The sequence below is a fragment of the Gymnodraco acuticeps genome, unplaced genomic scaffold (genome assembly GCF_902827175.1).
Source record: "Gymnodraco acuticeps unplaced genomic scaffold, fGymAcu1.1, whole genome shotgun sequence".
In the NCBI taxonomy this organism is placed as follows: domain Eukaryota; kingdom Metazoa; phylum Chordata; class Actinopteri; order Perciformes; family Bathydraconidae; genus Gymnodraco; species Gymnodraco acuticeps.
In genome coordinates, this window is record NW_022992074.1 from 27,137 (window position 1) to 40,830 (window position 13,694).

At 39.7% G+C, this 13,694-nt stretch overlaps 1 protein-coding gene across 1 annotated transcript in view; it reads left to right on the top strand.

Annotated features, from left to right (window-relative positions):
* LOC117537167 (prominin-1-A-like) overlaps nt 1–13,694 on the top strand; it is a gene marked incomplete at its 5' end in the record, with an annotated part of 88,733 nt that overhangs the window by 21,997 nt on the left and 53,042 nt on the right.

Here is a 13,694-nt window from a genome sequence, read left to right on the forward strand (position 1 = left end):
GAATTATGATCAGTAGAAATGGCCATGACATGGGACCTTTAATGTTTTCTCTACATCTAAAAATGTTTAATTATCTTCACCTGGATCTCTGAAACAGTTTTGACCTCTGAAATGAATCAACGTCCACATGTGATATGTGACATGTGTTAAATTTTAAAAGGAAGGAAGAGTGATTGTCCTTCGCTGGTCGTTAAAACACTACTTTTTAGAAGCCTAAGAAGTAAAAATAATGACTTATCTTACAATGAAAAAGCAAAGATTAGAAACTTTCAAAAAGGAGCACAGAGCTGTGTGTGGGAGGACCATTTTTTTCATATCCTGTTAATCATGTCACTACCTCTCAGATGCATCTCAGGTGTCAAGACCTTCATTGTTGAGGAGAGGAAAAAGTGGGAGGAAGTGTGCGTGTAGGATGTGCTATTTTGAATTAAGTCTCACAGTGAATCACGCTGCTCGTCAGTTATTTAACAAGAATGTTTGGCAAAGTAAGACAGCCAGTATTTTTAACTTAACATGTGGCGCACTGGAACTGACATTTCTAGAGAAACTACCTGTTAATCAAAAGGTGTCTAAGACCCCATTGACTCTTACAGCAGTCAACTGAAATAGTATGGCAGCAGTAAAGATATCCCGACGTTGTATAATACATTTTGGGTCAGATGTTTTTAGATTTAATCCCAAACAGCATCAATAAAATGGGTTTAACTCAGAAATACTCCAGAAAAGGTTTAATGTAGATCGAACTATACACTGTTTGTCTGCAGAGCAACTGAAATACAATCTAAAATGCTTTATATAGTTAATTATATACAGTTATATACATAACCTCACATCTTTTTATCATTCATTTCAAAACAGTTTTTGAGTTATCGACCTCTTAACCTTCTCCAGCCCACAGTCATTTATCAACGCACACCGGTATCATCTTCTCCCACTCCCTGAACTTTTCCCAAACCCATTAACTGCATTCCAGCGATGGTTTATTACCCAGCTCCCTCCTCCCTAATCCTGCTGCTTCTTCAACTCAGTTTCATACAATCATATATTTAACCGAGTTATTTTCTGTGTGTTTTATTACAGAAATACATGGAAGTCAGTGGATAAAATAATTTACAAATAAGTGTCCACACTGACTTTAAGTAGGGTTGGGTATTTTGTAAGTACTAGTACCAATTATTGTGCTTTAGTGATAACAATACCAATACAGAACTTAATTAGAAAGGTCTCTTTTTTTCTACTTTTTCAAAACCTAATATGTCAATAGAAGCGTTCATCATACCGTCTACATATTTTGAGTGTGTTTTTATTTTGTTCTGGTTTGATTTTGTGTTTTTGGTATAACTTCTCTTAAGTATAGATCTTTGTATAGTTTCATCTTATCACTGTTGAAAGAAAATATTGAATTTAAGAAAGTGTTGCGCTCAGCTTCATCATATCACAGACGGTATGGGTTGAAGGCAGCTGATGCAGTAGTGGGCAAATCACACATGTCCTTACATAGACAAAAACTGCGTTGTAGTTCAGTTTGTATTCCTGGTAGATTAATATGTTAAATAATTACGTTTATAGACATGTATTGCATAATTCTCTTCTTCTTCCATTTTTCATGTCTGCCTTTACTTGGCTTGGCTTGGCTTTTCTAGTAAAACACACACACACACACCAAGCCAAAGCCATTATCTAAAAACACTGAAACTTTCTTTGTTGCATGGCAACAAGGATGGAGAAAATGCTTCTCACAGGTTTTCTGATCCTTCTGTTACAAGACATTCCCATCGGCAGCTTGAGAAAAGTCTGATCACAGCCTGAGGACTGATGGCACCTACAGACGGTGTTAAAGGCGTCCTGGGTACTAAAACACTCCACAGCTAAACATATTGAAAAGACATATGCCGTTATTAAAGCTGAAATATTCTGTTTAAACACACTTTAGTTTATGTTGCTGAGCTCTAATTGCTGTAATGATGTTGGTTAACTGCCACACAGTGTAGGTGGTACTTTGCATTTTCTCTAATTAAGAAGTTTTATGTTTGCTCTCTTTTGTAATTGGTGCCTTTGTTTACTCCAAACAAACCTGTGTTGCTGCTTGTGTTTTTCTAAAACCATGAACTCCCTTCCCATGTGTTGAATATTTCTGAAATAGTATGCTTTGCTGTAGGCACACTCACTGTAGTGTTAGTATCTGTAAAGCTGTGAACACAACATTTTAACAACAGTTTACAGCTTTACAGTGTTTACAACATTCACTCTCCTTTAACCTTATGATTGCTATGGCTTCTCAGCTGCTAAATGTTCCACTATGTTCACCTGATAGTCGCTAACGTACTGCTAACTGCTATCAATGCTTTGTTTTCCTGCCAAATCTGTCAACACAGCTGGGAAGAGCAGAGCGACTGAACCAAAACAGTACATTTGAAGGCTGTCGAACCAAAACAAAAATACGCTAAAATGTACCGTAAAGCAAACGTGAACTGTTCAATATATTTGATCGCTTTCACATACATGTAGTCATTTAATCCAATTTTGTTCAAAATATTGAATATATCAGCTTAAATAAAATGTGTTCATATCAAGGGTCTTTACACAGGAGAATACAAAATGTACAGCAGCAGCAAAGCCTTGGTCTAAAAGCAAAGCAGAGGCCGAGCAGAGTTTCCTGTCTGCTTTAGTGCTACTACTCCTGCTGAATGTAATTCTTAACATAAAGCTCTCCCTGGTTTGTATTTGTGTGTGTCCTCGGATAACTTTGTGAGGGAGAATCCACGTAGTTAGCTACACCGTCTTTCTATTCAGGAAAAATCCCCAACTCTCTCTCTGCTTTGTTGCCTTTACTCCTTACAAGCAGAGCAGCTGAATGAAGTTTTCCGGTGTGGAAGTGTATCTCATAGCCAGGCTTACTTACTTATTTATTTTTATAATAAGCCTGTTAGTAACGGGTGTTGTCATATACAACTCCCGGGGCTTAGTGAGGAGAATATTACAGTTTTGTTGATTCGGCTACTGGCTTTTAAGTTGATTGGAATTTCGTCCACGATTTTTTTTTTTTTTAAGAGCAGTTCCAGCCGCACTGCTGTCAGTAAATACTGCAAAGCACAGCATGTCGGTTTCCATGACATCAATTTAATCCTCATCTTTTCACTAAACTATCACATGATATATTTTCATATCTATATATGGATCCACCTTTTTTTTCTTAAAGGTCCCATGTCATGCTTTTCTGGTTATTACCCGTCCCCTTGTGTGTTATGTAGCTTTTTATGCATGGTAACCATGGGTGCCCAACCAGTCGATCGCGATCGAGATTCCCAGTCGATCGCGAGATGTGTCTAAAAATAGAACAACAATATTCTGTTTTATCGTTAATGTCCTATAACATAATCTTCCTGTGCCAGAATAATGCACTTGAACGCACCAAAGCTTTGTGATTGGCCGGCGTGACCCCATGTGTGGGGGCGTGGCTGGTGGGCAGTGGGCACTAGTTCTCTGACGTTGTCCGTGTCAACAGGAGTGACAGTCCGCACACACACAAGACCGCAATTATGGCAGAAGCAAAAAAAAACAAAATATATAATTTTCACTCCGAGTGGGAGGATGATTATTTTTGTATCTATTCCAATTCAAAGTCCATCTGTCTCATCTGCAATGCGAGCGTAGCTTTATCGAAGAAGGGTAATTTAGGAGCGGCATTTCAAAACAGTGCACAAACGCTACGAGACGGAATTCCCTCCTAATCCTGCCCTACGCTCCAAAAGGGGAGGGGCCTGAAAGGACAGCTAAATGCACAGCAGTCCATTTTCACCAGGCCCAACAACAAGAGCAAGGCTGCTACCATAGCATCTTATCGTGTCAGTCACGTTTTTGTGAAACACATGAAGTATTTCAAAGACGGCGAAGTTGTGTAAGAAGTATTCCTGGAGGTTGCCGACGCGCTTTTTAGGGACAGTAAAAATAACAGTAGCATTTCAACAGGTTTTTGATATAATACAAACTCAAGTTAGATACCGTTATTAATCAGCTGTAAGTTTTTGTTTGTTTGAACTCATTCATTATAATTATTGTACAAAATGGTATAAGAATGCAAACTTAAATTGATTATAGTCTATCATCAATTCAGGTTAAGAAACTAGTGTTGCTTGCATCCTATTTTAAAGGCATTTATTTTTATACTCTACTAAAATGCAACAAAAAGGGTTTGATTCTATTAATGTTGTCTTTTTTATTGCACTTTGGCAGCAGCTTCCTGTGTAGCTTCAGATCTGAGTTGTCTTATTAGTAAGCCTAATTGTAATGGCAAATAAAGGGTTCAGAGTATTTTCTTTTTTTCCTGTGTCATCTGTGGCAGCACTGTTCAATGTTTCTTGAATACATTACCCACTGTAGTATGTGACGTGTGAATAAACTCCAACTCTGTATCAACAACACTGTTGTGTAACTTCAGTTAAATACTTGTACTGTATGTGTGTAGATTAGAAAGAGGTAAGATAAAGGATCTGCAGTATTTTTATGGAGTATTAATCGTACAAAGGTCAGTTTTATACAAGTAGAAGTGTGTATTTACCTGGTAGTAGGCTGTCAGTAATGGCTACGCCTCTCTATTTGGACTGGTAGATCTCGGCAGACTGGTAACTTTAAAAGTAGCTCTCGGTTCAAAAAAGGTTGGGCACCCCAAACGGTCTGCAGAGTCACAAACCCTCAAAGTACACCCTGTAGCAAGTAAAACTCTAATGGCCCGTCCACACTACAGCTTCGACAGCTTCAAAAACGGCTTCCAACGCGTCTGCCCATTCACTTTGAATGGGGTGATGTCACGTTGCCTCACTTTTCGCCGAACTGAATTGTGGGTAGCATAGCGGTCCGTCTCCGGCGTCAGAAGTTGAACAATGTTCAACTTCTGACGCCGGAGTAGCCAGCGCCAGCCAATCAAATCCCGTTTCTGAAAATCTGACAGCTCAAGCCCTAGCCAATCAAACCGCGTCTAAGCTGGGAGAGATATCCCGCCGTTCATTTCTATATTTCAAAATAAGATGGAGGAGAAACTAATTATCGCCGTAGCAAATCACCCGGTTTTGTATGACCAGACCCTCTTCACCTACCGGGATACAAACCGGAGGAACCAAGCATGGAGGGAGGTGGCAGAGACAGTGGGTGAAACTGGTAGGTTTTCGCCTGTTTGGGGAGTTTATATATATATTGCTCGCATAAAATCCCCGGGGTTTTTTGCTTTGTATGTCGGGGGCGGGAGATTCATGTGATTGGTTGTTGGTCTCGTTGCTCGAATAAAATCCCCAAGCTTCAGACACGCTCAGCTCCAAGCTTTTTTTGAAGCTGTAGTGTGGACGCTCCGTAACACAGAGAAGACCTGTCTGTGCTTCCCCAGAACGCCTCGTTGGAGACTTCTCTTTTTCCATTGTTTACCTCTTGGGTATAGTGACGTATTTCGGGTATAGTGACGTAACGTAACGAGGAGCCGTTACGTTTGGACTAGGGATGTCCTGATCACCTTTTTTTGCTCCCGATCCGATTCCGATCATTTGATTTTGACAATCTGCCGATACCGATTTTTGTGATGCATCCATGTTTATTCCAATGTTCTGCTCTCTCTGACTTAAGGCGAAGGTTTTGGTGGCGGTACAACAAACAACTTGTATCTTGTAGCTTCATAAACTATACCAAATAATCCAGGCAGTAGGCAGGACTTTATAGTTAGTCATTGCATGTAACTATTGAAATGCACACAAGCACACACACAACAAAACAGACGCATTAAGACATTAAGTGTGATTACTTTCTCTCTTCTGTTTTTCTGTGACCATCTGTCTCAGCCTAAACCAGATGTATTTTTTCCTCTTCAGCAGTCTTGCCTTCTGTATCTTCCTCTTTTACACTTTCTTCTCTTCCATCAGCTGTTTAAACTCATGTTCTGTGTTGCTGAACATCCTAAAATAACTGAGGATGTAAAATAAGCTTCAATTCTGACACCAGCAGCATTAATAGAGTCTAGAACAGGGGTGTCCAAACTACGGCCCGGGGGCCAAATGCGGCCCGGTCCATCTTGAAACGGCCTTCAGCTAATTAAGAACTATAATGAAATATGGCCCACAAATTAACGTGTGCTTGTCATATATTGTACTTCTTAAATGCAAATGTACAAATATATTACACAGTATTAAAAAGCCCACTTTTCATATAAATTCTGTCAATTAAAGTTGGGAAAAATTAAGGAATGAGCTGCTAACACGTCTTATAACTAAATAAAGTAAACCCTCTGGAAAGCTGAGATTTAGGCTGTTGTGTTTCTCAAAGCCCGCGTCACACTGTCCCGAAATTGACACCAGATGGACACACGATAAAGGAGATGTTCAAATTCGGCTCTGATCGTAACAACATCGGGCCATTCGTGAGGGCATCTTAAGCCATCGTATGACCGCCGGTGGAGTTGCTCAGGCTCAGGCAGCAACTTCGTGAGCGGTGGCAAAATCTTTGGCTTAGGAAAGCAACACGACTACGTGAAGCCCTCGCAATGCCGTCGTGTAGCCATCGTATTATAGTACAATTCGTGTTCTGTGAAACTGAACACAAATTGCAGTTTGTTTGCTTTCGTTGCAGTTGTATGTCTTAAATGTAATTTAGATTAACTTCCTGTTTTATTTAGATGCTTTTATTTTGAAGGTGAGTTTACAATGTTGACAGGAAGTTGTTGTTGCTATGGAAACAACAGTGTATGGTTCGGGTGCCATCGTGTGGCCTTCTGTAGGCATCGTACTTGCTTCGGCTGTTGCTTGGCTGTTGACCAAGTTCGGCGCCATCTTCGTGCGAAATTCACAATTCCATATTCTTGTGTCCATCTGGTGTCAGTTTCGGGACAGTGTGACGCAGGCTATCAAGCATAATTTACCTACATTTGATTGATTTTGCTAACTTATAACTTAACTGATAAGGCAGTAAGTATAGCTCTAGTGAGCGGCCCAGCCCTTCGTATATATTTCTGTATGTGGCCCTCAGTGAAAAAGGTTTGGACACCCCTGGTCTAGAAGGAAGTAATGTTCTTCTGCCAAGTGCAGCAGCATGGCTTTCACTTTCTCTCTCTCTCTTCTGTCAACAGGTGCTCCACTAACACTAAGGTTTTTCTGTACCCCTGGTGGATGTTTTAACTATACCACAATCTAAAGGAAAATAATTGCGTTAAAAAGTATAATTTCGAGCTTGATAAATAAAAAATATTATATCTCTGGTTCTGATTGATCAATTTTCAAGGAGGATCCTCCTTAGTGTTTGTTAATGCTATTTTAAATTGTAATAACCTGTATTTATGGTATATACTGCTTGATATCAATATTTATCAATTATGATACCATAAACAGAGTAATGATCCGCACAGCTCTCAAATGGATTATTTTATCAACTGAAATTAATATTTTGAAGTCTCCTACCAAAGTACAACAGACTATATGTTCAGATTCAGGTTTTATGTTGTGCCATCTATAAATAAAGCTGCATCTATGATTGATCAAGATGAAGATACCATCTAACGAGCGTCACGCACAGAATAACAAAGAAACATTTAAGTATTTACATTTTCAAAACATATGCAGGGTTTTAGTTTGTCCTGAATTGAAATCAAGTGAGTAAAAACTGCACTAAAAAAACCTTAAATTCAAATGTTTCAAAGGCGGTATTGGTATTAGAGCTGTCCCGAATTAAAAATTTCGGGCTCCGGATATTCGGTAGTAATCAGCAGCGAATATTCGGATATTCGGCCCGCATGGGGGTGGGGGGTGCGTAGTAATCAGCAGCGAACCGCTTCAATAGGTGTATTTCAGTTTATTCACGGCATTCTTTTTGTTATTCTACAGTATTGTTGTTTTATAGTTATTTGTTAATGTAACCCAATTTGTGTTCTTTGAAATTGAAAAGGATATCGCGTTGTGTTTGTTACTTTCGTTGCAGTTGTGTATGTCTTAAGTGTAATTTGGCTTGGCTTCCTATTTTTTATGGACATGCTTTTATTTTGAAGGAGAGTTAGCGCTGTTGACAGGAAGTTGTTGTTGCTATGGAAACAACGTGACGGAGATTAACGGAGAAAAGTAATATCTACATATAAAGACGGAGAAAGTAAACGATAAAGGTTTATGGTTAAGTGTTAGCACCCCCCGAAGAGGCGCAAGCCCTTACGTTGATATTGGAGATTTCAATCAATTCAAAAAAACGAAAAAATCCAAATAAGGAAATTGAAACCCGAATAGTACTCCAACGAACGGATATTCGGATATTCGGGTACAGCCCTAATTGGTATAAGCCCCATTTTCAAAGTCGCAGTATAGACGACAAGAAGTGGAAGACAGTATGTGTTTGTCCATATAGTGACTGGTATAGAAAGGAAAGGTACAAACGTATCTTCAGTACAGAATGTATTTTCTTTTCAGCACTCCAGTGGGAATGTGCTTTGTGCGCCCTTTTAAAACTCATCACTTGTCTCACCCCCCACCAGGAAGCTTCATTGTCAGTTCGACCTGTTTTGTGTGACAGTTATTTGAAAAGGCTTTTATCTCCCACAGGGAGAAGGTTATTGGCTTTTCATAGACGGTATGTTACATGATATTCCTGAATAGTTTATGCTGTTGGAGCCTCAGCGCAGCCTTTACAAAAGGTCAGTCATCTCAACAGCTCTGCTTCAATAACAAGCACAGGATGTCCTGACACCGAGCGCCTCGTAGCAACAGCCAGAGATCCCTCTTCCTAGCCCACTCAGTAAAAACTACCGTCATGAGAAAAAGTCCTCGTTGCTGAATCGTAGAAGACATCCGTTCAATTATAAGATGTTTCTAAAACAAACATCCCAGAACTACAGCTGAAACGTTATTGCCGAATGTTCATTTCAAGTGTACTCAACTCAACACGCTCTTTTCATGCGTTTTCCATTAGCACATGTTCTGGATACTACCTTGTACTTTTTTTGCTACAAACTCAGTTGAAGTTCAAGCAGAAGGACAGATACTAAAAGATGGAGTCTAAACACTGCAGACATCCAATTGGTCAGGGGGAATAGTTCATTGAGCGATAGGATAGGATGCCTTGATTTATTTGAAATGGCAGCCGGTAAAATACGCCATACATTACAGTGGACAATTAACATTTCCTTGTTTGGTTCTCGATGAACTCGTCAGCTAGTGTTGCGGTGAAAATGATTTCAGAGCAGTTTCATTATGAGAATCGCAAAAACATCTGAGGCTCTATCCACAGCGGAAAATCAAAGGATAAGTAATCTGATGTAAAAAACGAGTCATGGCCAGCTGAAACATGGATTGAAAACACGGCATGTCATAATAATAATAATAATAATAATACAAGAAACATCATCTTAATTTAGAAAAAAACCTTCTAAATGGTTTGTTCAGATCATAAAATCACATAAAAGTCAGTTTTAACATTTGTTTTTTCATCTGTTTTTGTTGGTTGTTGAGTGATTTAAATAAACAAAGCTACAGTGTCCATGCTGCTGTATTATTAGGTTCAAATTGATTTCAGGTGTTCCCAAAAATGCAACCAAAATCATGCATAGCTGCTATTTTCAGTTTCTTCTGAAGACACAGTATGCGGTGTAGCTGAATGCCATTCTGCTTGTACTTATTCCTCAAAATCAATGCATCGACGGACAAGTGTGTTTATTTAACTCACTCGCTTAAGGGGGAGCTTGAACATACTGTCAAATCATTTAATCCACGGCGCTAATCGCCTTCATCTCCATGGACACCCAGAGGGAGGGGCGGCTGGGAGGATTACCAGTCACACACTGCACTTTGTTTGCTCTGTATCTTTGATTAAGACAATTAATAACAAGGTCTTATGGTACCGTGTACAGTAACTATGGATGTTGCATTGTCTAAATACAGTACATGGCACCTGACAGCAGTTTTAACAGTAGCTGTGATACACTGTTTAAACATTTTTAAAGCACAAGCCTTAGCTTTGAATTGATGTTTACAGTCAAACTCAAGTGGATGCTGTTTGGCATGGCTTGCGGGTGTCAGTGAGGTGTGTGTGAGGTGTGTCTGCATATTTTAAAAACAACTACAGGAAAAAATGCATATTTTATGAGCACAAAGAAAAGGATTTGTTATCTGGCAGACATCAGGAAAGCATGAGAAAATCAATTAGTCAGGGCTGATCATGTTTGGTATTTTCGATGTGTTTTGAGTGCAGACAAAGCCGTGCTAATGCTAAGACAAGGTTACGTGGAGTTGTTTTGACTCCTTGCAGTCAGCATCGCACAAGATCACACAAAACTGAACATGCTGGCTGAATTATTCGTGTTTAAAAGAAAAATATACAAACTTGAAGACACTAACTTGAATCTTAGGTTGACATAATGTCCCTTAATCATGTGCGAAGTTAAATATTGCATTTCGGAATTCTGTAATTTCTTTCTGGGTAAAAAAGTGAATAAAAAGGGTCGAGTTGTTTATCTTTTCATATCTGCAGCAAGAAGCACACCTACGAACATCCTACTAGACAAAGCAATGCAAGTCTGAAGGGCATTCTAGAAATCTGTTTGAACCCAAACATGCTGGTTTATTTAATGTTCTTTTAAAAAACGTAGCAGGAAAAAAACCACCAAACCAACTTTAAGGCCAAATAAAGAAACTGCAGTTAGAAAGTAACTTTGTTCAGATAAAGTTATTATCCAGAAAACCTCTCTGTTCAAAACGTCTCCTTTCTCTGCTATTCTTACACCGAGAAGCCAAACTAAGACAGAGAGCGGCAGGATTCCTCTGGGCGAGAAACTCCTTTCTACTGAAACTAATGAAAAATTCATCTCGCCAGGTTGGGCTTTATCTTGAGCTCTCTGCAAAGCTTCGTTAACTCTGCTGTAAAACCTCAACATCGCTTTAGAGCTGAGACGCTACGGCAGCTGGCCTCTGCTATGCATACATGAATGTTTTCAAACATGTACATGCAACACTTTGTATGCATTTTGCTGAGAGAGATCCCATGGAGAGGGGTGAAAGCATCCTGACTAATACATGCAATGTGCTTTTAAAAAGATGAGTGGCAGCAGAGAGGGTGGGAGGAGAGAGGTAATGTGGGTGGAAAACTAGCAGCAAGTGAGCTTTACGTTCATGGAGAGGGATTAGACGCCGCTCACAAGAAACGGAGGTTGGATTGAATCCAGCCCTCTCTCCTCGCTGCTTTTCTCTCCTTCACCTCTTGTCTTTCTCTCCTCTCTAATTCCCCCTGCCACTTCTTTCTCCTCCCTCGCTCCTATATCCCTCCATCCTTCACTGCTTCTTTTATTCCTCCATGCTTCCAGCAGTGACAAGTTCATTCATGCATTTTTCAGAGATAGGCGTTTTGTCGTACAAACATTTCTCACGAGGCACAACAAACTGCCGTCACCTGTGGATTTATTTTATGTCGGTTTCTCTTTATTCATTCATTCTCGGTCCTCACACACATACACTCGTGTTTTCTCTTTCCTCTCTCACTCTGAGTTGCAGCAGTGTCTCATATCAATACGGTGTAAACTCATTTGCCTTGATGAACAAGTTTCCTAGAAAACGTACGGCTGATAACGCGTTGGCTAGCCCTTATTTGATTTGAGAGAAAGGTTAGGTCTTGATGAAATATTGAAGATTGAAAAGCTGACTTGAAGCTAGAAAACCTTCAAACCCCAGAGTCCACGCTTTGTATTCCCATCCATGCTCCTCGTGACTTCTCACTGAGGTACATGAACACCCCAACAGCTCCTGCCTTGAAACAAAACGTTTACAGTGAGAAAACATTGAATTATTACGATCCAGATGGCAATTACTTTACATTCAAGTGTAATCTTATCAAACTAGATTTAAATCAGAGCAGAAAGGAAGCCCATCTGTTGAAAGTGAGTCTGCAACAAATGCAAAACCCACTATTTCAATAATTAAGTCATTTTTCAAGCAGAAAGGATTTAACAAGTACAGTTCCAGTTTCTTCAATATGATGATTTCTGCTCTTCTTTGTGTTCTATGATAGAAAAGTTATTCATTTTTGGCCATTTTATTTGAGATTGTATTGCTAAAGGAAGCAGGGTTCAGACTCATGATTCTTTTAAAAGTGCACCAAAAGAATTTAAAATGTTCCTAATGTTTCTAAATGCTAGGATATACTCCCAAAAATAAGGGTTGAACTGTGATTTGCTTTTGTTCCGTCTGTGCTTGAATCCACATATTTCGAAGTTGACATCTTTCCCTACAGAACCCTCTGCCTTTCTGTGAGGTCAGCAACATTTGTTTCCGCAGTGTATCTCAAATGTTGACATATTTCTGCAATGTTTAGGCCTGAAGGCTTACTGTACAGTTGTAGAGACCGTGTTTACTACATTACACTTTGTATGCTGTTGGGAACAAAGGGAATTTAAAAACACCTTCACAACAAGGTCAGGGGCTTCTTTGAAACACACAGAGAGAGAGGGGGCAAAACAACAATAAAATATGATAGCTGGGCCGGGCTCATCTTTTTCTAAAAAGCCTGGATCATTTTACAGCTAAAAAACGCACAATAGTGGCTGACGACAGCTATCCAGGGAGGAGGAACTAACCTAGAAACCTGTGTTTCTCAAACTTGGTGGGAAAATCCTGGCAAGAAATGTGTATCACTACCTTCAGCTGATCGCTCACTATAACAACACTTCAAACTGCCCTTGAGCAAGGCACCTGCTGCACCTGCTTTGCTCTGTAACACCAGCATAAGTGTGTGTGTGTGTGTTTGTAGCAGGTCAAGTATGAGAACAACATAAAACGCCCTCTCGGCCAAATAATCCTGCATTAGTAAATGTTAAAATAAAGGCAATTAGACATAACTGCTTAAAAGGATAAGCTTGTCTTTTCCTAAACAGCGATGACAAGTAGGTGAAGTATCAGCCTGGAGCGCCCTCTTATTAAAACAAATCATATTTCTTTCAGTAACACGCAGGGATCATCAGGCTGTTTTGTGATGAATTAAAACAATTATTGTCAACAGTTTCCCTGAAGGATGTGTTCTTCCGTTGTAGAAAAAAGGCTGCATTGTAGAAGGAGGGAAAAACTGCCTTTGTGTTTTTTTGCATCTTATTTTTGGAAGCCGTTTGCCTGTGAGGAGACTAGCTGTCTCTGTCATCATTAAAACATGAGTCACAGCGCTGCTTCAGGTGTGGATGAAGGAGAACTGAGACCTACAGCTTTTTATAGGAGATAGGTTTATTTGGGTTGTTGCCTAATGATTTCCTCAAGGATTTCCATTTTTTAAGTGGATTGAATGTATTTGAGATGTTACTGAAAAATAATTTCAAACAATAGGAGCGTTGTTTCTTCAGACACTATCCTATATCATAGTGTGCCCCCTACCCATGGGCGTCACAGCCATTATATGAGGGTGGGACAAGTCCCCCCCACCTTTTTAAAATGATTAGTTTAGACCCCCCCACTTTTACTATGCGGAAAGTCCGTGAATCGGTCTATCCACTCGCCACTCTCTGTAGAGCGCTGTGTCAGTGCTTCATTATCAAATCCATTCCACTTGCTTATTGAGAGAATGCCCAAATCAATAAAATTCCGTACCATGTTTTCACTGCTACTTTGTACCAAGGCAGATTCTCAGAGCCGTACACATGAGCCGTACACATGCTGCGTTTTTTGTGTAGCTGTGTCTTTAGTTGTAAAATGATGCGCGCCACAGTTTCC